This window comes from Homalodisca vitripennis, chromosome 4, assembly GCF_021130785.1.
Source record: "Homalodisca vitripennis isolate AUS2020 chromosome 4, UT_GWSS_2.1, whole genome shotgun sequence".
NCBI classification, from domain to species: Eukaryota; Metazoa; Arthropoda; class Insecta; order Hemiptera; family Cicadellidae; genus Homalodisca; species Homalodisca vitripennis.
Genome location: NC_060210.1, coordinates 51,814,636 through 51,840,354, shown reverse-complemented (window position 1 = coordinate 51,840,354; position 25,719 = coordinate 51,814,636). Strand labels below are relative to the sequence as shown.

The window sequence follows — 25,719 nt, the reverse complement described above, 5'->3', positions numbered from 1 at the left end:
CATTATTTTTTAGTTTCTCTTTAATTAGTTAAAACTAACTAAACTAAACTATTTGCAAAGTTTGGTAACAGTATCTTTACTAACTCTAGATATGATAATTTTAAGGAATACAAAATCGTGGCTATCGGATTAGCGATTGTATTATTAAAGCAAATAACACCATTACTTTTTTTAGTTTCTCTTTAATTAGTTAAAACTATTAACTAAACTAAACTATTCGCAAAGTTTGGTAACAGTATCTTTACTAACTCTAGATATGATAATTTTAAGGAATACAAAATCGTGGCTATGGGATTAGCGATACATTTCTAGACCTATGTTTACAGGACATTGTTTGTTTGAAATTATGAGTACTATTAGCTCCTCTCCCCCTCCTGGGGTAAGGGATTGTGATACCCTTTTATGAACATCTTGTTTTATATATATCGTAAAAAGTAAGGGTAATGGTGGTGTAATGGTAACACATTCACCCGGCAAGTGAGAGATCCGGGTTCGAGTCCCGGCGGATCAAGTACTTTTTGTGATTCAATGGTTGTTGAAATTAAATTAGGCTACTGCCTCTTACAAATTTAATGAATGCAAATAAAAGTCATTTGACAGGTATTTGGTCTTCCGATCAATACAAAATAATCGAATCGTAAAAAGTAAGGGCTCTGTGGTGTAATGATAAAACATTCACCCGGCAAGTGAGAGATCAGGGTTCGAGTACCGGCGGAACAAGTACTTTTTGTGATTCAATGTTTATTGAAATTATATATATATATACTAGCTGTTTCCCGCGGCTTCGCACGCTTTTCGTAAGTTTTGCCCGCGTATGAGCATTTCTGGTTGAAGTAAATTATATTTCCAACCCCGATGTAGATTTTACCTTGATGTCACGATCAAGAAAATATGTCAAAAATGTATTGTACATGCATAATGTATTTTATTACAAAGTGGTCTACCACTCAACCTTTAAGTTCAACCAAAAATTTAGTTTAGACAATTATACATCATAACTTAGCGCCTTCAAATAGTGTTTCACTGTTTAATATACGTATCTATCTCGTAATTGCAGGTTATAATGTGCAGGCGCTTTGAAAACTTTTCTTCATTTTATTCGTTTATATTCACGACATAAGCGAATAATTCAGATAATAACTATCCTATCTTCTAAGTTAGACTAAATTACGGATACATGTGAAATTTTATTGAAATTGGTTCAGTCGTTTTGGAGTTTATTGGCAACATACATCGTGACTCAAGATTTTTATATATATAAGATATATATATATATACATACATAATTTATGTTCTAAAATTGTGTAAAATTAGTTATTCGAGTGAATGTTGTATTCTAAACCGCACATATATTTTGATTCTAGCAACTGGTAAGCTACAGAATATTATTCTAAAAATATAAATATTGTAAGGTATATTTTATTAAAAGTAACAGACGCTTATTTCTCACAAAAACGAGACGAATGAACAAGATCTCGTCAGCTGTAAACCTGATCTATTACAGACAGAAGAGGAACTCTTGTTTGGATGTCTATCTGTCGGGGAAGTTTTTGCGGGATTGATTCAGTTTCCCCAATGAAGTGTGAAGTTTAATCTGTTGACGCTTTCCTCAGCAGTTGCCGCAGCAGCCAACTGTCGTCAGCAGTATTCTGAATGAATGTAAGCTTGACTGTACGCACAATTACCTACAATTCTGTTTTATATAGCCATGCTTTTTCTTTAAGTTTTCTTCCATAGCAAGATATAACCCAAGCATTTTTTGTATGAAAGTATGATAAAAGTATATTATTTGTGAAGGTATATCTTCATGTGATATTTTAACTAATATATTTCTCCAAATACACGTTGGCATCATGATGAACAGTATGTTCACAAGATATTTTCAGTTATTTTCTTACTTAAAGCTAATTAAATTTTTAAATGATCAATAATGAAAAATTTCTTTCAGGTTAACATATTAAGTATTAATTAACCACTATTATAGATTTTAAGCTACTATATTAAATTTTAAAATACAATGTGTTCACAAAAGGATATCACAACCTTCTATGTTCATCATTCCAAACAAAAAGAGTACTATAAACATAGGTCGAGAAATGTGTCGCATAGCTGTTAACCGCCATTTTGTACTTTTTATTAAAAAAAAAACAATAGAAGTATAAACAATTAAGAGAATAATTAGTAAATTAAAAGAAAGAGTAGCTGGTACCACTAACTGTGTTGCTCTCGGTTTGTGGAGGCGTACCTCAAAAATGATCGTTGCTCATTTGTGCGTTGACAGATTTTGTTGAGAAGAGTACCGTTGGAATTTTTATAAAAAATACTAAATAGCTGGTACCTTGAACATTTTTATAACTATGCTGGTTTATTTTTTGTATTCAACTTTGATCATTTTTAACAGGCGCCATTTCAGTATTAAAGAAAATCACACGATTATTTGTTTAAATTTTCTCTTATATGCAAAGTGTGGTATCCGTAGCTTTACTAATTCTAGAGATATTAGAATTTTTATAAAAATTACAAAATGGCGGCTAGCGGTTAAAATTCACATTTCTCGACCAAACGTTTTTTGTTTGGAATGATTAGTAATATTAGCAACAGAAGCTTATAAAATTATAAAACTTGTTATAGAATTATAGAATAATATTTTACTTCGGTTTTTTGAAGAATATATTAGGACTCATCTACCCTAATGAATGTATTAGGAATAATAGAATATATTTTGTGCTTAATTTATTGAGAGTTTTCGTTGAAACCCACACATCTAATTTACAAGGAGTGTTTACTGATAATACAATATAACACATTTAATAAAATATAATATATAGTTTAGTTTATATAAAAGGCAAAAAGTTGTGAATTTCTTTTAATTCTATAAAAAAATTCTCATGATTTTAACTATCGTAGGAAAAGCAAACATTCTATGATAATAGTGTTAAAACCGAACAATAAAAATTAAAGCATATTATTACTTGTACTAGCCTACAAAACAGAAAAATACGAGACAGTTTAAGTACAATAACGAGGTTTCTTGACAGTGTTATTTATGAAAACGGGTCGAAGTCAAGTTTATTATGTAAATTCAGAATAATATTCGAGTCCAATAAATTTTAAGACTATGCGTTAAACTTCATAGGAAAAATCACAACGATGGCTTTGGCACACCCACAGTTATTTTTGGCCCGTGAATGTGGGACACATGCGACCAAGTATGTTATGTGCAATCAAATAGTGCCTCAATATATTTTCCTTAATAACATTGTTTTACCGTAACCTTCCTATTTTAAGCCCAACGTGTTCAGGTCCATTTTCGGCACACCATCTGTTCCTAATGTCAACAATCGAAGATCCAACGATATTTCTCGTTTTAGTGCAAAATCTCACTATCACTCTCAAGTGCTCCGCAGCATTGCGATGTGTCATCTTACATTTATTTATTGTAGTATACACTTTTATACTGCCCTCATACCACCAACGCGCAAGAGGAGTGCCACTAGCCTTTATTTTTCATACGGAGTCGTATTCAACAATCCGTTACAATAATGAGCACTAGTATTAATAATTTGCTACGAATTTAGTTTGTGATAGTGCTACAGTTTCCCTGATTCCGAGAACTTTAATTGGTTTTTTGGGATAGCCATAGAACAAGATATGCATTCATATTACCTTAAATAATCACTAATATGTGTAACTAGTATAGGTAGACTTAAAAGAAAAAGTCCCACTCATATTGGATTTTTGCTACCATATTTTAAAATATTCTATAAATGAATGTTCACTTGTTTTATGTTTTTATGCACGTCTCTCAGAAGTATGTAAAACACCTGTGATATGTAAAAACAACTGTTGTAAATTCTCACTTTAAAGCAATGGCTTTAAGAGGCACAAATTTTAAAATGAAAACTTCATTTAGTAAAATCAGTTTAATTATGAAGTCACAATTAAAAAATCTAAAAAATATGTATTATAATTCGCTGGGTATGTATATAACTTGAGTATGCCGTAAGAAGTCCAAAACAATAATGAATTATGATAGATTTTACACAAACAGTTTTATAACAGGATAAAGGCTATTGAATAGATATGTCTAAAACTGATTTTATTTAATAATAGTGCTGCTGAAACTAATAAAATTCAAAACTGTTTCATTAATAACAACAGAAAACTGTAATTATTCTACAAAGATAATCGTTTTACAAAATGCCACAGTTTACCAAATAAAACAAATCATAATTTACGATTGTTTATGAAATAATTGTATGATTACCTTATCATGTGTGATTAAAATATCACGTGACTAACCTATGGTGCGAAAACAACACAGTAACAGAAATAAACTGCACTAAAACCGGCACGCCACCGCCGCACCGCCGCGTCACGTGGTAGTCTCTCTCCCGATTCTATTCGCACTAACTTACTCGGTAGTTTTCCACAGATCCGAGTAAGCTCGCAGAGATGAGGCTTGTTTGACGTGATAACAGAGATGTACTTAGACACAAGTAGGTTATGTCAATAGACACAGTGCCATAAAGACATCCTCGTTGCGAGGAATTTAGCAGTTTACAACCGTGCGCCAACAGTTGCCTGACTGACTCTTACTGTCAGTTGAGTCACAAGTACAGTAAAAGTATAAAAATATGAAAATGGTTTTCTCTCGGATTCAAGAATTAGTCAGCAGCTCAACACATAGACATGCAAAATAGTTTGCAAAATTCGATGAGTCGTGGATTTAGGCCTCTTGAATGTCAGAAGCATCATTGCAAGTTTATATTGCTAGAATTTACTAGGGCTAGAATGAGCGATATCCTATAAACCTTCATGTATCTCGATCTTACCTATGATCAAATTGCATTTCAAGTGTATAATTCAATGCGTTCTCGAGATAAGCCTCTGATTTATAAACTCTGCTAACGCTCAGCCAGATTTAGTGGACATATATGCATAATCGAGCTTGATATCGGCTATACAGAGATAAATGTCATGCAAATTTCAAGTTTAGAAATCATTTCCTTTTTGAATTTTCCTGCTAACTGACTGCCAGACTGGCAGGAGGGATATTTCGTCAGCCTCCTTCCCTAATGCTCAGCCAAACATGTTTCAGATCAGATTACACACCTTATTGCACATTTTAGTAACTTGAATATGACTTGAAGTAATGTTTTCCATGGTGGTATCTGTAACATTAATGTGCCAGATGGTTAGTGGTTTAATATTAAATCATCTTGAGCAAGGAGAGTGTAATGAGAGATTGGAACGAACTGTGCTAATCAGAGATTCACTAACCTTTGGAGGTGGGAGAATTGGTGCAAGGCGAGCTCTATTCTATTATTGACATTTGTCAGAGGCGACTTGAAAATATACTGAGTCCAAACGACCTTGAGTTTTACTCCTTAATATCAATGTAAAATTCTTATTGTATATTGTATCTGACATTAAAAAGCTGTTGACACTATCAGCTGAAGTTCACCGAATATACAGAAACATTTGTGTATATTTAAATTTGAGATAATATTTAATATAGACTGCTTTACCAGTAGTTAATTCAGAATGCAAAGACCTAGATACTATGTAACCTTTACTAAATACTGAAACACTTACGAATTTAAACCATTTAATGCATTGGAAATACTATTTAAACGCTGTTATATTACCTGCCGGCATGAACAAAGCTGTGGATGTTTGCATGTAGGGTGCCCGAAACTGGCTCCATTCACACTGTGTAAGAGATTTTTACTGTAGCTAAGGGAAAACAAAGGGATGGCATACTCTTCTCCTTATACCGGAAGTAGAACACAATCAATGTAAGTACATATTTTTTACCGAAGTAGTTTTTTAAGCTTACGTCTGCATATATTATTTTGACCGTCGTAAAAAATAAAATTGAATTACAACATTAGAAATGTCATAGACCTGTAAAGCAGGTGCTTTTTAATCTAAGTCGGTTTACGAAACCCATACTTGTAGTTATTTTCTTACACGGCGTAACAACATAATCTCAACTGTGGAACCGTAAATAAATCAGACCGCCAGTGAATTTACACTTTTTGGACACAGTAACTTTAGTCGTACGTAACTATACAACATGTTTTCATTGGGACAAAAAGGCAAACACTTGGCACTTCGCATCTTAGACCGGAAGTAGACTAATGGAGCAAATAGTAAACGCTTTTTGACACAAGTATGTATTAAAAACCAATATATGTACATATTTACTTGATGAGAGCAATATCAATTGTGGAAACATACATAAATTATAGTAGAAGAGAATTTAAACGGCCAGAATTTACTCTTTTTGGCCGCAGTAACTTTTCAGTCGCACGTAAGTTTTATATATATATATATATATATATATATATATATATATATATATATATATATATATATATATATATATATATATATACGTAAATGTTTTTTCTTTTTCGGGACAAAAGACAAATTATAACTAACTATGGAATTTGAAATATCTTATACAGGAAGTAAATAAAAAGAGCAGAAATTCGCCTTTTGATCGAAGTTGGTTTTTATTGGAATATATTTTCTAGATCGTGGCAAAAGGCAAACTCAACTATGGCACTGAAAATACCTTAGACAGAAAGTGACTTTAAACAAACGGAAGTTGACGCTTTTTGGCCAAATTTGGTTTTTTGAGATCTATATGTATAAAAAACTTTTGTATAAAAAAATCTTAACTGGGACCAGTTAAACTAGTTTAAACTTTTAATCTCTTAAACCATGGATTCTGAAACAATAAGTAAATGATATATGGTAACTTCTGATAAAACATATCATATGGCTTCAGAATATCAAATCATTAATGCTTTCACTAAGTAGGCTACCACTTTCGGTTTTAAGAATTGCGTGTGAAAGCACGGGTAACTGCTAGTACCTATGAATATTTATAGGATGGAATACAATCAAGATTATGTGTATTTCTTCTAATAAACATAAAAAATATCGAACATCTAACAAGATTCCATATTTTTTTTATCTTATCAAACTCCCCCTTGTTCGGTTTGATAATATATTCACATAGGCCAGAGGGCCATGAGGACGGGCCGAATAAGTCTAAACAGAGGATAGGCTTCTCCTTAAAAAAAAAAAAAAACCTAAGGAATAATTCCCTAAGTAAGGGCGGCTTTTCCAGGGTAATTAATTTTAATAAAATCGTATACACTCGTAAATGAAATAAAAATATTAAAGCTACAAATCTCTGAAATATAATAACAATAATATCGTACTTTTACACTCCTAAATTATTTGGCAAATTTGTAATTTGGAATACATCAAATTAGATTACGGTGAAATTTGTATTTATAATAACTTAAAACCGGTCTTTTACAGTCAATGAATTATTAGGGGAGGTTTATACAGTTTTACATAGTTTATAGAGTTTCTACAATAATGCAATTTCTTGGCGAGAACTGTTGTGTTCACGACGAGACAGCTCTCCCTCTTTTGCTTCAGTGACGACACTTGAATTAATTATAAAGTTTTCGGGCAGAAGGAAGTTCCAGCTTCTGAAATACATTAGTGGATGGGATGAATTGCTAATGTCAAGTTGGCAAGATAAGTTTGACTTGAGTGAAGCTCTTTTAAAACGTTTATTGTACAAGTAAGAACCGGAAAGTAATAATAAAATACAAACAACCTTTTGGAGATATGGGTGGGAACATTGCAGTATTAAATTTACGTACTTAAAATCTATTTAGTATAACATTTTCCTACTTTGTCAGTTCTGGAAGTGATTTAAGGTACTGTATGGAAAATGAAAAACGTATCCTTACTGTACATTATACATAATTTAAATTTAACTTAAAAATACCAGAACTATAAATTGATATTCACAATCATAGCATTGTGACATGTGTAATTAAGTTAGTGCTCTTTTAAATAATAACAAATATCGAAAATAAATCGTATTAGTGAATATAAGCTGAAAGTAATAGTACTATTACGTTCAGAATTCATATATTCCAAAATGCATTCTGCCAATTCTTAGCATATACTGAGTCTGGATTTGTCATGATGTGTTGAAGTAAGTCTCCCAGTTTCGCCGAAATATCGTTGTACACTCACAATTACGTGAAATTTCTCTCACGTTACTGAGAGGTCTAAGCTTCTGCTAATCCCGTCTACTCTTATCTGGTTCTGTGTAACCTTGTTGAGGAATTAGTGCTATTTACATTTTCTTCTAATAACTTAAAAATATAATATTTCATTGCCTGTTTGTTTCTTGACAACAGGGACGTGACCTTGTAATTAACGTTTTAAACTCGGTTTTAATAAGAGCAACTCAAATTCTCATCGCCCATTTTTTACGAAAAATGGTAAAGTTACACTCACTTAAAATATGATTATACAAAAGAGGGAGTTTGGAAGACAAGCTGTATCGTTTCTCTGCACATCTGGCGCATAGGTCCACATCTTAACATACCAGCAACCACACAATACACTCCATGATGTCATATAAGCAACAACACAGAGCACTCCATGCTTCCATACCAGCAACTACACAATACACTCCATGCTTTCGTATCAACAACTACACAGTGGACTCCATGCTGCCCTACCAGCAACTACACAATACACTCCATGATGTCGTATAAGCAACAACACAGTGCACTCCATGCTTCCATACCAGCAACTACACAATACACTCCATGCTTTCATATCAGCAACTACACAGTGGACTCCATGCTGCCCAACCAGCAACTACACAATACACTCCATGATGTCGTATAAGCAACAACACAGAGCACTCCATGCTTCCATACCAGCAACTACACAATACACTCCATGCTGTCGTATCAACAACTACACAGTGGACTCCATGCTGCCCTACCAGCAACAACATAGTGCACTCCATGCTTCCATACCTGCAACTACACAGTACACTCTTTGCTTCCATACCAGCAACTACACAGTGCACTCCATGCTGCCATACCAGCAACTACACAATACACTCCATGCTGTCGTATCAGCAAAAACACAGTGGACTCCATGCTGCCCTACCAGCAACTACACAGTGCACTCCATGCTTCCATACCAGCAACTACACAGTGCACTCCATGCTTCCATACCAGCAACTACACAGTGCACTCCATGCTTCCATACCAGCAACTACACAGTGCACTCCATGCTTCCATACCAGCAACTACACAATGCACTCCATGCTGCCATACCAGCAACTACACAAAACACTCCACTATATCAACCGCCACTCATCTGGAATATACTGCTGCAGTGCGCAATGGCATAGTAAAATTGCTAAATATACATTATACCCCCAGAAAGTATTTGTATTGCAAATTCTTAAAACACATTACTAGGAGTGGTAATATCTTCTCATCTCCTCCGTAAAGTGTCTCCAATCAAAGTTTTTCCTAAGAGAGGCAAAAATGAATGTACGTAATAAATTGCACTGGTCTATGAAAGTCTTTTCAAGCAATTTTGGATCCAATTTCAAAATATGATATCATCATTAAATAGTGGGTAAGTCATAATTAACGGAAACGTTCTCGGGTTTTTCCAAATAATGCTGAGCATGGGATGAGCACTAACGATGGGAATTGGAGCCACTAATAGACACTAACAAAGTACCAACCACAGACTCTTTTTACAATTTTATGTTTTGTGAAAGGGGCTAACTTCGTGGATCTTAGTAGTTAATAAAACACGAATGCTACTACAGAAAAGTTATGTAGTCCACAGCTCCTACAATAGATTAGTTACGTAGTCCACAGCTGATACCGAAGAGGAGTAATGGAGTCCACATATAGTTTACTATGTTTATCTTTCTCAGCCAGGAAGGGAATTTCATTCTAAATCTTATCGCCCAGTCACATCCCTGTGGTGCCGAGCTTTGTTAACTAGTGAAGAAATGAAATAAAGTTAAATAAGCCTTATCATTATCTGGAATAATACAAAACCATAAACTGGAAATAATATAGAACCCTTGTTGCGTGAATGCACAATAAACAATCGGGTATTCCTATTTTGTATTAGTACAGTGTCAAAGCAATAACTTTTGTAAACATTACTTTTAAATACTTACAAATTATAAAACATGTTTGATGTGTTGGTGCTAACATTAAATACAGCGAAAATATACATGAACAGTGGAAGATCAATTGGTAATCGTTTTAAAAATTTTACTTCTTTCGATTTAAATAATTCCTCAATTTTTGGAAATGAAGGTAAAAGTTGTGTTTGACCATCTTTATAAAATACTAGATCATGAAGATTTCCCACTAAAATCGCGTTTCAATACAACATAAACATTGCAAGCGCCACGATTTATGGTGGTGGTGCTAAACAGTTTGAGCAACAGAATGAGAAAAACAAACTAATTAGCATGCCTTTAGAGTGTTTGTCATATCCCGTGATATTTACTCGAAGTTGCATGAATGGGTGGCAAAGAGCCTTGTTGCTACAGAGATTATAAGCCATTCCAAACTGAGGCGCGCCACCGCGAGGGTAACCAAGCAATACAGGGGAATGCCATTCCATGCACGCTGAGCACGCACGCATTCAAGAACACACTGCCTTGTTTTCCTATCGTTGTTCACTTCCACTGTGTGAAACTTTTATTAATTTGATTGTTGATATTATGGATACACTAGAACAGTCCGTATGAAAATAGTTCGATGGCGGCTGGTGTGATCTACACACCGCGTCCAACGCTAATACCAATTTTACGTGTATGGAAAATTATAGATTCATCTCAACATGTGTTGCAATAAATAAACATTATCAGCTGATATGGTAAAAATATAAGTTGATTTAATTTGTATATATTTTGGAGTCAAACTGTCAATTAGCTAGTTTTGTCCTCCTCCGTAGACTAATGGTTATAGTCTCGGATCTCTAACCGAGAGATCATGGGTTCAAATCCCGGGGAGGTCCAATCATATTTTTGACAATTAAAAAACCAGTGCACTTCAAAGCCGGCATAGCTGACGCTGAGGCTTAAATGAGATTAAAAAGAATAGCTAGTATGTGACCATAGCCAATGGTCGGCAGCGATAGGTCAACACCAGCCGCCTTTCATCGGACTATAAATAAATTAATATGCATTGCCCAATACTACAATTTAAATAACATATGTATCTTACATTACATTTTATTTTAAAACATAATGACGGTATTAATTACAACCGAAAACAAAATATAAAAAGACTAACTATATTATAAATTGTACTAGATACAGTTCCTTTAGGGAAATTAGGCTCTACATGGGCAAGTAAGTTTATGCCTAGACCCGAGCCATTATGGTGGCGATAATTAGAATGGATTTTAGAAGAAACAAAAGTAATTGTAATATATTGAATTTAGAAATTTTAGAAACAAGTAAATACCTAACAAATTAACCCTTTGAGTGCCACAGCGTCGCTAATTTTGACGGTACGAAAAGTGCATAAAGTGCCAGCATCGCCAATTTTGACGTTTCGTATTTCGATAATATTTTATATAGTACAAGATTATTTTGGCCAAATAATCAGACAGCTGTATTCAATAGGTTCCAAACTATCAATAAATACGAGTTTTATGTTGTTTCTCTACTATTTTATTTGTGAAACTTATGTTGTTTGGGTACTTATCAAGAAGCCACTATTTTTGGTCGAGTTTTCCTTATCGGGGACAAAATAAATTACAGTATTAAAAACAACCGACTTTATTTAACCTATTTTGGAATTTACAAGTTATTACGACAATCAATTAAATAAAAAACTATAAGAACAACGTTTCATTATTCGAAAATGTCAGGCCATTCGTGTGTATATTAGGAGACGATTTGGAGATAGGAAGTATGACTCATCGAGTATTTTTCGATTCATTATGGAAGAAGGAACGTATAATGAAGTTTATTTTGATCTCTGATAAGGAAAACTCGTCCAAAAATAGTGGGCTGTGATAAGTACCTGTAAGATGATTCTGTCTTCCAGTCACGCGACGTAGCGGACGAGTACCGTGTTGCGTAACGGCCTTTCTTGTTGTTTATGTGCCAATAACCAAGCATTTGAGTAAATACAAAATAAAATAGTAACTTATACAGTATTTTACTGTATTTCTTTACAAAAGTAATGTATGATTTGAGTTGTGTTCAAGCGTAAAACGTGAATTTTCAGTGTAAATATTATTAGGGTTATTATTTAGTAAATATAAACTTTTATGTAAATATGTTAGCAAGTATTTGTTTCTAAATTTACTAATCATATTTATTTGTGTTTTATTAATGTTTTATTAGATATATTGGGAAAACTACATCATTACTAAGTAATTTCTAAACTCTGACAAATGAAGTACAGTTCATAAAATGTCTGTACCGGGCAGCATTATGTTAATACATATAATGCCATGTTTTTAAAAATCTAGAATAAGATATTACACATGGATTTTATTTAGAAACATATGGCCTTTATCATGGTATAAATAAAAAAAAATCTTAAAAATACCGTATAAACACAAATTAGGTCAAAACTTAACTTTTTATACAAAAGTAAAAAACTTTTTTTATAAATACTGAAAGTTTTATATTTTTATAAATCAAATTTTATTTGTAACGATATGTATCATATTCTGCATTTAATAAGAAAAAAAACAACAACAAAATGATGGAAACCTGTTTGGTAGTTATTTTACAACAGCTTTTTTCCCAAAAGCTTACAAATATGCGAAAAACAGCGTGGCACTTTATGCATATGCCTTCGGAAAATACCCGTGGCACTCAAAGGGTTAAATGAACAAAAAAATTGCAGTGTTAAATGTTTTAGTGGATGATCTTTCTTTTAATAATGACAAACTCTTTAAGCTAAAAATAATCTAAATAAATAATATATTAAGATCAATAATTGAAAAGCAATATCAGTTCGATAAAGTTATTATCATCTAGGAGCAGCAGGATGTGCAATGCACGACGTGATGACTAAGGCTACGGTTACTATGGATGCGAATTCTGACGAAAATCTGTTCTGACGAGCACTGACGAGTTCGTACAAAGTCGTCCGAAAAAACAAAAGCCTGTTTTCTAATGATACTGTTTACAGTGGCAGCGACCTTTGCGTCAGAAAAGACACGAAGTCGTCAGAACGATTTGAGCGATCAAATAAGTTTGATTTTTTCGTACGGCCAGCAACTTGTTTCACCCTTTGCGTCGAATTTTAGAGTTATTAACTTAAATTAACCATGGATATTGATAAATTCCTCGGTCTTGTGTACGAGAACAAATGTTTGTGGGACATGAGGAGAGAAATTATGCTTCCCGAAACGAAGATTCAGACTAACATTTTCTTATGAGCCTACTACCATATTTCCAAAAATACCGGAAGAAAGAAAAATGATTGCGAGGACCAAGCTACAACAAGTGTTTTGTGATGAGGATCTTTTGTCGGGATTCGGAGGACAACATCGACTACAGCCAATCCACCATCCACCACATAACTATGGTTCTTCCCCATGTGGTTCATCAACGAGTGATACTTGGGAACGTCGTTCACAAGCACCAATTCCACTGAGTACAGCTCAACATGAGGACCTTGCTTCGTTTTTTTCAAATTTAACTCCAACCGATTTAAACTAAAAAATGGAAGTTACATTTTTCCAATGTTACTGCTACTTTACTTTCACTTATTTTGCGTCTTCACTTTTTAAATTTAACCTAATTTCAATTTATGGTGAATGTGCGTAAAATGTGGGTTTTCAGTAAAACTATTTTTTTTAAAGGAAATTTATTCTTCTTATCAAACAAAGGTTGTTTTATTTCTAGGGTTAACTGTTATGTCAATAAAATTTTCAATAATTTTGTGAATCTAATTTTATTTTAATGAGATTGTTTTGTAATAATTAATAAATAATATTTATTTGACCAATTAAATACATTGTTTCTAATTATTCTGGCTATTTAATATTATTTTCACATCTGCCTTATTTTCCAATATCTCGAAATATTGTTGATCGAGTTCATCCATTTAGCTGGGCGGCTTTGACACGTACTGACTATCAGAAGATCTGAAAACGCGCACACTGTAACCGCCTTGTTCTGACGAGAGTTTCGGACGTACTCGTCAGAACAGATTTTCGTCAGAATTCGCATCCATAGTAACCGTAACCTAAGGGGTAAGTGAGGGGAGCAAGGTTAGGTCCGCCGCCTGTTGTACCCGATTAATAAATAATAATAATAAATTATAAATACTATACCAAACGAATATTATACTATTTTCCGTGCGAGTTACAATAGTAAATTGGAATCACAAATATTCAGTGGATATATAATATGTTTCCAGCTTTTATATATTTTTAACATATGTTTACCTACAGTGAATTAAAATTGAATTAATTATAATTCATAATGACATTTGAACACGAAGTAGTTGGATCATTTTGTGTTAAACCTTTGAATCAATAATAAACCAATACTTAAGGAACCATACAGACTCACAAAAGAAGGTAAAGAGTGTTATTGTAGAAACTCCAAGAGGAGACCAACCGTACAATACAGTGTATCGACAACCTTTCAACACCAGCAACTGTTGGGACTCGAGATTAAATTAATTAAATGACTTTGACAGAACTGCGCTCTCCCTCACCTTTCCACTTTACTCTTCAAATCTCACCTCTCAAACTTACAATAGTGATGATGTGAGAGGTTTACAGTTTTGTTGTACTGACTCACCTCTCAGATACCTCTTATTAATTCCAGGAACTAGTTACAAGAAAACTGGAAAGTTATATTTTAAATACGAAGAGAAATGAGAGCATTTAATATATTGGGGTTAACCTTGAGTTTCTGCAATGAAATTTAAATTTCCTTTACATTATAATATTTCATTTACAACTACTTTCACAGACATATAGTCTAAACTTTGAGAATTTTCGTAAGCATAATTAATAAACATTTTCCAATCCTAATATAGTTTCAAGTACTGATAAATTCTATATTATATAGTTTTACTGAGTTTATTTTAAATACGTCCATTTATGTTTTTCAACTGTATGTTTAGAGTGTAACTTAAGACCTATTCAAAAAATACGTCCCTTTTTGCTTAAGGTGGCATGCTGAAGTCATATTACACTTTTCTCAACTGTGTGCGCATAAGAGAAGATTTACACATTCTTGCAGATTTTAAAAACTAATTCAAATAATTAAGAAACAATTATAAGTTTAAGTAAAACCATTAATAAAAACATATATGTATTTAATGTTATGCTCAAAAGAAACCCGAAAACAATTGCCAAATTATTAGAAGTGTAGAACAAAAGTTAACTAAGCTTGGAATTGACCACAGTAAAGAATGGTCTGTTTTTACTTTATTTTAAAATGGTATCGTTTTCAATGTTCCACAAAGTCGTGTTTGGTTTGGTTACCAGCACAAACACGAGTTAAAACACGAAAGTGATGAAATGATAAAAAAATTTAGTGAATAAATGTAACCTGTTGCCGTTAATTACTCACTCGGCTGCGGGGATTTTCGCAGCTCGCTAAAGCGTGCGAACCAGCTGGGGTGCAACACGCACGACCCGGCGTGGAATCTCGTCCTAACAAGCGTTACACGCACGCACTTCCTGTGCTTTTACTGCACACGTAACGGGAGTTTTGTTTGTAACTGAAGCGCTATTTATTGCATGTAGCGATATTTTGGGAATTGATAGGTCAGAGCCAATCCCAAGTGTATTCGCGCTTAAACACATAATTTTTATTAGTAAGAAACAAAAATATTTATTCATTTTCTCAATTTCAGTAATGACTTTAGTCTCACTGCGTACAGTACGGTAGATATTCATAGTAACTCTTAAGAGGTCTGAGATTTGAACTTTTTTGGGCACTAAACCACTTAGACTCTGAAAGTCGATGAACTCATTGTTGTCCATCATCTTTGGGGCAACCCACCTGAAGCCAATGTCCTACACAGTTTAGTAGCTTAGAACCACTCAGGTTCTAATTCACTATTTTTGTTGTTGAAGTATTAGCTTGCAGTATCAGATACTTCACTAAAATCCATGTGAACCATACGTTTATTTTGTTCTTTCATAATTCTTTATGTCTTTAGCACTACCGGTTTCTGGATGCATTGAATGTCTGAACTACTGATATCCAAAAATTATTTCCTTACCTTTTTGACAAAAAGCCATGAATTATATGTATCTATTTCCACCAGACTTCATGTGACTTTAAATTATATTCAAAATGTTTGCAGCAATCGATTTCATCCCTTAGGGGCATCTTAAGCATTGTTGCAGCACTCTTTTGTCAACACATAGTGAACATTTTTTCAAACTGTGACTGTATTACTAAAATTATTGTACAAAGAGTTGCAGAATGACAGCAAAAGTGTACAAGTGCATATTAAAATTAATGATATATTTCAAATTAACGGAAAAGTTTATTTTTTATATTTTTATATTTATTGGGTTAGAAGTGTTAAAGTTTGCAAGGAGGAATTGACAATAAATGAAATATTTCACGTGCTCTATACATTAACCAGTACAAGCGGGAAACATATGATTTGACAAACACAATAAAAGCAATATACGAGATACAAGGTAAACACAAGATGTCTACTGATTTGTCTCAAAGAATGTATTTAACGAGAGTGCAATATTCGTTGTCTTTTATGATCTGTGATCAGATCTTGACAGCAGTGTTCAATATGAGTCGCTCTTACGCTACAGTAAATTCAAATTATTGATAGGAAAATTATTTTATAACATTGATGTCACATTCACTGTGAGTCTGAGATTGGTTTTGTAATTTAAAACAGGAGCAAAACATTTTCTGATCTTTCTGTACCAAACCATTAAATTATTACAAGATTAGTACAACTATAATTAACCTGGTAACAAAGAAGATTATAGTTATTTGGGACAATCATTCCTACCATCTAGAAACTACACGATACACATTTTTTTAAATATAAATAAAGGTATATAGGCAATGTTTGTAACTCCAGTGTACAGTATATGCACGATGGCTCTGGAGAACAATGGTGTGAGATGAGCAATCAGTGGCTTTGTACTAAGACTAAGCACTACCGGTACAGACTTGTACAATGGCAGCGGCTTTACTCATGAGTGCCCAACATCCGTCTAAGGTCACGTCGCAGATACTGTACCTACTCGTCTTCCACATTATATCTTCAGAATATGTGAATTCATTCTGTTATTCTGAAGATAGTTCAGATTTTGAGTCAGCGCAGCAATTTTAAAGCCTTGCTTTCAAGTTAGTTCTGTATTACTTTCCCTCTATTTCTGTTATGTAACATTTTCCCAAATGTCTGTGGCCAGTGTGAAGAGGATAAAAATAAGCAAAAAATGTTAAAAGATAAACCGGCCTTTTTATATGGAAAATCACTGTTACTCACTGTTATTTAGTAATAATCTTCATCCAAGATATGTATATTCCATCTTCGTATTAAACATTGATAAAGCAATATAGATTTAAGACGTAATTAATTCTTCAGCTATGTTCAAATTTTATTAATACAGCCAGAATTATGGAGGGTATCAAAGGAGGAAAGGTGCAGTACGAAAACCACTGGTACCCACAATAATGGCCATTCGTTCCCGCACATAGGTAAACGCAATAATATAACGTCACACAACCCCCTAGGAGGGTTGCCTTCTGGCTGGTTAAGCCCTTCTAGTTGAACCTACACTCTGGGTACAGCAAAAACCGATGTGTCACTTAAATCTGGGCAATCTAATAGATGTTCAGGAGCGGTACATCACTAATAGAAAATTTCAAGATTGTGGGGCGCAAGGGTCGATTGATAGGTCTAGTCTACAGCGGGAGACGACTGTTGGAGTAGGTGGAGTTCTTCAAGTGTTAAAGGATGTTGCTAGCCTAGACATAAGGGCACAAGGGCGTGCCGGCCCCTGCCTGCTTGGGATGGAGAAGCTGGATCAAAGCTGGATTCTCCTTCTTCCGAGGAGATATGACTGAGATTAATGCACTGAGATTAAGGATCTTGAATAAAGGCGACTCCTAACCCCAACCCTACCCATCCAGAATATCCTGTATCTCCGGAAGCAGTGCAAGGGTCCTTTTAGGACCACGTTTTATTTTTAAGCTTATTTTCCTAAAAGAACAAAGAAAATATCACGCAACTTCCGTACCTTACTGCAGTTAGAAACATTCATGTACGTGAATTAATAGTGGTATGATCAGCCTAAGTGATTAATTTATTAACAATTGGAACGACAAATTGCTTTTACGACTATGGGTGGTGAGTTATTATAGGCCAAAAGTTTGCAACCTGCCAAATTATGAAACCAGGTTTTTGAAGTCCAGAAATAAGGAGCGTATATCCCACTATTCCATTGTGGCGCGGAGAACCTTTATTTAGATCACAATACAACTCTGATACACATAGGAAGGGCGATAAGCATTTTAAAGCACCGTAGGTTTCAAGGTTAAGGCTTCAAAGTAGCCTCCATTATTTGGTCGGTATAAATTGATATTCCAACTCACTGTTTTGGCTACCTTTAGTTACATTAACACTAAGATAACTAAGTTTAATAAATAATAATAAATGTACGCCTTTGTTTCCTTAACAAAGTTTATCGGCCCGAAAGATTAAAAACAGAGCTCTAGGAATATAATTAATTGCAAGCCCTTGATCTGCAATGTCTGATCTGGATATGGGGGTATTTATTTTCTAGATTACGCAAGCAAAGAAGGATCGTAAAAATCCAATTTTTAGAATCACTTATAAATCCATCTCTGATCGAAACGACATGTCTACAAGAATCAAAAGATGCGAAAAGTTTCAATATCTTGTAGTTAGCTATGACATCGACTACTGTTTCAGATACCTCCAAACTTCGATTATAAAAAACTGACAATTACTCTTCATAAAAAATGTTCACTCCTAATTCTGAAAAAAATATAGCAATGGAAAAGTACTTAGCCGTGTTATCTCTTCCTGAGCACCATTCAACTCGTTTGGATACACCTCGCGACAATGGAGATCTGGGGAGATATTTGCCCTAAAACTTCGTAGGCACTAGGGAAACTTACCAGTAGCACCTTGGTGTAAACTGCACTAGTGTGAAGTGCTTGTACACGTGTCATACCAAGACACTGCAGTCAATATTGAGACCTGCTTGTGCGATAAACATGTGACACCTCACAGCGGGTGCCAAACTTCGTAGGCACTACGGAAACTTACCAGTAAAATCAAATCATTTTTATTTTGCCAGAACATTACAAAAATGTATAGCAATAGTCATGTTTTCTATAATTTGGAACAATCACTCCACATTGAGACCAGTCAAACATACAGAAGTTTCAGTCGGACCACATTCACTCATGCCAATTTTCCCATTTTCCAACGCCGGTTGTCAGTGTTCCAAGTGTGTGGTCACCCAGTCGAATGCCATAAACTCGTCAGCACTACAAAATGCTTGAGACGCTAAAAAGCGTTTTAAACGAGCTTTTAACGCTTTGGGCGTTGGGGCATTTTTGATTGAATTTGGCAACTTGTTGAGAAAACGAACTCCTGACTGCGAAGGCAAGTGTTCGTAAACCCCCGTCCTGTGACTTCCAGTTCGGTAGGTATCTCTGTCTCTTGTCCCATACGAATGTATGTCTCGGCCACGTGTGGCACATTTAGACATACAAAAAAAGATTGTCTCTAGGATGTAGAGACACGGCAGAGTCAACAGTTGCAGTTTTTTAAAAGCTTCCTTGCATGTTTCTCTGAACCTTAACTGTGCGGTTATGCGAATCGCTTGCTTCTGCAATTTGAATGCTCTGAAAAATTGATAGTTTGCGGTGGCTCCCCACAGCACCAAACCGTAGGTGAGGTGGGGGTAGAGCAAGCCATAATAAGCCGTCATCAGTACCTGAATGGGGCAGTATTTGGCTAAAGACCTCAACCATAGTTGCCCGAGGCCAGTTTTGAGCAAACATGATCAATGTGATAATTCCAAGTCAATCCCCGATCCAGGAATATTCCGAGGAATTTTGAACAGTCGACTTTCTCCAGGAAAGAGTCATCCAATAAAACGGCTGGCCCGTCATTGGAGTTTCCTGATCGCAACGCGAAAGTCAAGAAATTTGATTTTGAAGAATTCGCTTTGAGGTTGAGGCTGTTGTAGTGATGGACACAATTGTTGGTGTCAAGAAAGATTTGCTGTTTCAGAATAGGTTTTGATTTGTTGGTGAAACAAAGTGTCGTGTCATCAGCGTACTGCACAAGTCTCTACTGCATATATATATATATATATAAGTGAGTGTGTGTTCTTTCACGAAACTACTATTTAGTTATGAACATTTTTAGGAGTTATTTTACTTTGCTCTTCTGATACACAAAAATTTTAATTCTAAAAGAGTAACAATTTTGCTGGATTTATAAACACAAGGATTTATGCATATATATCCTTATGTATATAAATGTATATTTATGTATAAATAAATATATATATATATATATATATATATATATATATATATATATATATATATATCCAGCAAAATTGTTACGCTTTTCAAATAAAATTTTTGTGTATCACAAGAGCAAAGTAAAATAAATCCTAAAAATGTTCATAACTAAATAGTAATTAAACATCGTTAAAGAAGAATAAGACTGTTGTCCTTTACGTGTTAGACTATGAGAAACCTTTTTTTGGACATTCGTGATTCACAGTTTATAGGTTAACTTAACTGTTGAGATTAATAATATTGCTGAAAGCAATAACTGATAGAGATTTCAATATTCAGTACGGTAAGAATTTGCTATAAGATTCAATGTACAAAAATTCGTTACATCTATGATCGCTTTTGTTTATTAGGATGCTAAAATTGGTAAATAATATACAAGAAATAAAAACATATTTCAACAAAGGCCCGAAGGTCGTCTGGTGTGGCCGCCAGCACATGACAAACTGTACTTAGTATTGTTTGGGTAATTGCTAAGAAAAAAATATACCAAATATTATTGAAATGGAATGTTTTATACAAGAGAAGACACGAGCTTCAACTAAATTGTGTGCGATTTAATGAAGTCTGAGACTTTTCATACTGATAATACAATTAAAATACATATAAAATTTTACAATACGAGAGGTAACATTTTCCTTGACGTATTAGCTGTTACCAGTGACTTCTGACACAATCCATCGCATTACAACGAAATTTTCTAGCAAACTACTTTATAAAACGACATCCGAACTAGATAAGTGATGGTCCAGTCGTGGAGCACATCGAAGACAGTCAGTCGGAGCCCTGAAATCAAAGAGCGGAACAGCTTTACTGTGATCACATGCATCTGTAAGTAAAATCCAATGACATGGTTGAGTACTAAGACGTCAGGAGTTATTGTTAATAGTACAATTGGCCATATGAGATACCAATGGAAACCTCGATTGTTATTTCTTGTGCCATCTTTCAGTGATACAGGGAATAGGTAACACCATGTGTTGAGGTCTGTTGGTGGGCGTTATGACTCGCCTAAGAAAGTTCTGACTCGAATCACAAGAAACATGATTCAACTCCACGGTCCATATCTCTAAGACACGCACCTAATGAACCCAAATTTTATCTACTAGATTTATTTATCTACTGGACTATAGAATGCGTCACAATAGGTATGCACGCAATAACCGACGACTGATAACAAACTAGTAATCAGTCGAAAATTACGATCTTCAAAGCAGAAAAAATATTGGTAAAAGAAGAGAGCGGGTGTGGGTCTCTTTTATTCGTTAATTCTAGGCTCATACTGTCCTGTGACTGCGCATTGAATAACTGACAATCAGCTTAGTTAGTTTTTCAATATTGTAAACCAAAATTGAACAAATAAAATCATATGACAACTTTGTTTTATTTACATGTAAATATACTTTTTCTAAATTGAAATTTTAATTTTCAACTTGTGATAATTTTAGAATTTTATCGCCTGATGATGATTTATATTCTGCCACACGCGAGCCAATAAAAACTGCAACACCGTAAATGGGTCATAAAGAGGTTCTTAATAAAACCAAGTCGATAATTACACAGTTGTTGGTAAAGTAATTAATGACATACTGCAGTGTAATAATTAATTGTGACAATGCAGCCAAGGCGTACTTTGATGCATCTCTTATTACACGATACTTCAAAGGAGTTCAGACAACGGTATCCGTGTTGCACTCGCTTCTATTATAACATAGTCTCACACCCTTGTACTTGACACTTTTCTTTCATCTCATTCCGATTATTACTTTACTTTAATATTTTCTCACGTTATATTCTCTATAAATCTTTTGGGTAAACACCGTCCTAAATTGTCACTGCTTTAGGTGTTGTCTTCTCATAATAAAATAAATGTTCTTGCCTCACAAGTATGTTTTTTATGTATAAGACGTAGTTTGTAATTATTTTTTTTTATATTTACAATGTTTGCTTTGTTCACTATTGGTATTAACACTTTTAGTACTACAGTCATTGTATTTTTATTTGTAAATTAAATTGATATTAACTTTCTTTCTTTTAATTTTCTTCTCAGAGAAGAACTATAAATGTGTTTTGTATATTTGTACCTAAATATTCACTATGTTATTAATTATCGTTTAATGTGGTAACATATAATGCATTCAATTTTATAGAAATGTTTTAGGACAATAAATATTTATTGTTTATATTATTGTTCTTCATTATTTATTAGTATTGGCGTTTTGTTGTAATTAATATATACATGAATTGAATACGCTTATTTTAATGATGCACCTATTGATGATATTAGCTATAATTAGTGGTAATTAACTGCGAAAATAATTATATAAATAAGAGAAGGTACGCATATGAGTTCATTCCCTTGGATTAAAAGAGATGCTCCATCTAACAGTCCATCTTGTGATAGCAAGACATTTAAACTTTTTGGAATTGATAAATGTATAATAGAATTATAGTTCAATTGGATCAAATTGTATATAAGAATAATTTTACAAGACATAACGTATATATAAATATATACACATATATGTAAAGCCTGAAAAGCTATTTCTTGTTTTGGCCTAAGCTGAATTTCTGTAGTTTTATTTTAGTTTTGACTGAAGAGTTTCACCTTTGTATTTTATTATTGATGTTGCCTTGGGATATTTTTTGGTATTATACGTTTGTTAACAACAATTAGTTTTTTTTGGTTATACTATTAGACAATTTATTTTAGTAGTAAGTCATGATTTAGTAAAGTGGAGTAAACTAGTAAGTAAGATTGCAAGTAAAAGAAATCCTTGTGTGGGGTTTTTGTTATGATCATATGCGGGCAGTTTGTGTTCTGGACGTTCCAAATCTAGGAATGACGTGGCTCCAGTCCAGCATTAGGAATGGGTCTCAAAATCCAGATAAAAACCCAACGGCCTTTCTGTGAAATATGACGCTACTGGTACAGTATTTCCGCAGATGCCAACATCGAAAGTTCTCTCGGGAATTCAAGGAATCCTCAGTGACGAAATTATTAAGATTTTCGAGTAGTTTGGTGAAGAGTCGTTGTAAGCAAATGACATCAGATTAAGTAAGACCCACGAAAGAGCACGCCTACTTAAAGTTCTAGATTATAGTCTTGTGAAATGTTGTATTGGATCTTACCATTATAATATCAATTCTCAGATATCTTATTCCTGTAAATAGGCAAATAACTATACTATTTTTCTGTAATTACGAAAACAGACCCAGAAAAGAAGAAGCTGATCTTCGACTTTGGACCAGAGATAGAATAAACTTAAATCCTTTTTTTACCGGATTATTTTTAATCAGAAAAATTAAACTTATACTGCACTCACTATCCATACACAGACATATATTTTGAGTGTTCAGGCCAAAAAGGAGACTAAATATTTCAATAAGACGTTTCTATGCACCGACCTTTAAGTAAACAAAAGGTTTTATCATGTTAATCCTCGCGTCTGGAACTAAATTCTTTAAATGATGGGCAAAATTGACACCTCAAGGTAAATTAAATTTAAATCTGTTTAATCAAAGTACTTTATATTGAAGATATGTGTTTGAGTGGTCTAAAACATCAGAATTTGGATCTGAGTTAAGGATGGCGTAGGTTCAAAACCTCTCTGTGACCATAACACAATCTACAAGTACCTTTAACCTCGTACTGTATTGAACCTTCTACTTATTCTGTTTGATAACATTCTCGCACAGGCCAGTGGCGCATGAGGATGGGTAGAATCGGGGGTACGCTTCTCCATAAAAAAATTAAAACAAAAGAAAGTTAGTTAGAAACTAACACTTACCCAATGAACACGCTTTTCGTTTGTTTAGGTGGCTGTTATTGTGCTAGCACAGAGACGTAATTCAGGGTCCTGGAGAGTTTGTACACTCAGCACGTACCGGGGACTTGGCAACTTTCACTACTCGAGTACGAGCGCGTACCGTCACAATAAACCATTAAAGTTATACCTCAGTAATGGCTAACGTAAATCATGTACTACTACGCAGCAGATGGTGTGGCATCTCATATTAATCAGCCGGATAATGTGGTAATGTAAACAATTAGCGTCCTCCTGAGTAAATTACAATTTTATGCGAACTATACCAGTGTTATTACAGCAAAATCCTTTAAACACGATATTATTCAATAATGGAGTGTTCTGTGTGAATTCATAATTTAACGCGCAGTAATGGGGAAATGTTGTCAAGGCTTCATAAAATAAAACATCAAAGGTTTTAAACGTCTTTGAGGGTGTACTCATTAGCAGCGTGTACCCCTCACCCTCCTCTCACTGGTGCCGCCATTTCAGGCACGATACAAGCATATTAGATGATACCCTACCACAGACAACATTGAATAAGTTTACTATTTATATTGGCGAGAAATTGACTTTGTAAAAAAAAAATACATTACTATACCTTGTACAAACAGTCCATTAATACGTTCCAAATTAACCACTTTAATAGATTCAATTTCTGAAAAGGTTCGGTTTACGGAATTGAAATTAGTGCTAGAAATTATAAGTATTGAAAACAAATTTTGATGTAATTTGTTCTCATAATAATAAGACGTGAAATATTTTACACGTGTGTATTTCTTAAATATATTAAAACTCAAATATAGATTTTTTGTGTTAATTTTTAACACGGTTGTCATAACTGTGGCAATCTGAATCTATTATCCTTGTTTGTGTCAAACACTTACATAATTACCAAATCAAGAAATAAAGCTTTATTAGTCTCAACTCTTTACTGTCTAATTAATTCCTGTATATTTTATAACATATTAAGAAGTGACACACAGACATACAGCTCTATACCAAGTGGCAAAGAATGTATGTGAACTTATGGAACGATGTTATTTATTCCATATGTTACTGTACTTGACAATTCGCGTCGCCTTACGTCGCGTCACTGTCTGTGTATTCGTACCCTTAGATGTCTCAGTTCTTCCAAAAAATTCTAAATATTTCTCCCCAAAAAGTCCGAGCGCAATTTCAACTCAAAATTGAACAAAGAATTCTTTATGATTCCAAAGGTCTGAGCACGGAACGAGTCCGCCATGACCAGGTCAGAGAACTACATCTGTCATCATTATCTTGTCGTTATCAATCATCAGCTGACATATCCAAGGCAAATTACTGTACCTGGCACCAACGAACTATACTACTGGAACGCGCACTGCCCATAAGCCACATGTTGTATTTTCCGGTCGCACACAGCTGTGCGTTACTGGTGTATCCATGGATTTGCAGGCGCTTAAAGTGGGCAAGAACTCGCCGAGTTCTGTA

General features: G+C 34.1%; 1 protein-coding gene across 2 annotated transcripts in view; it reads right to left on the bottom strand.

The window, feature by feature from the left end:
* Positions 1-25,719, bottom strand: part of LOC124359309 (TLD domain-containing protein 2) — a 498,415-nt gene that overhangs the window by 369,963 nt on the left and 102,733 nt on the right. The window contains exon 1 of one of the 2 annotated variants that reach the window (XM_046811946.1): positions 4,268-4,372. The exons of the other annotated variant lie outside the window; for it this stretch is intronic. The gene's annotated coding sequence lies outside the window, so the exon portion shown is untranslated. Of the gene's footprint in view, positions 1-4,267; positions 4,373-25,719 lie in introns of those variants that run through there. 2 annotated transcript variants of the gene reach the window in all.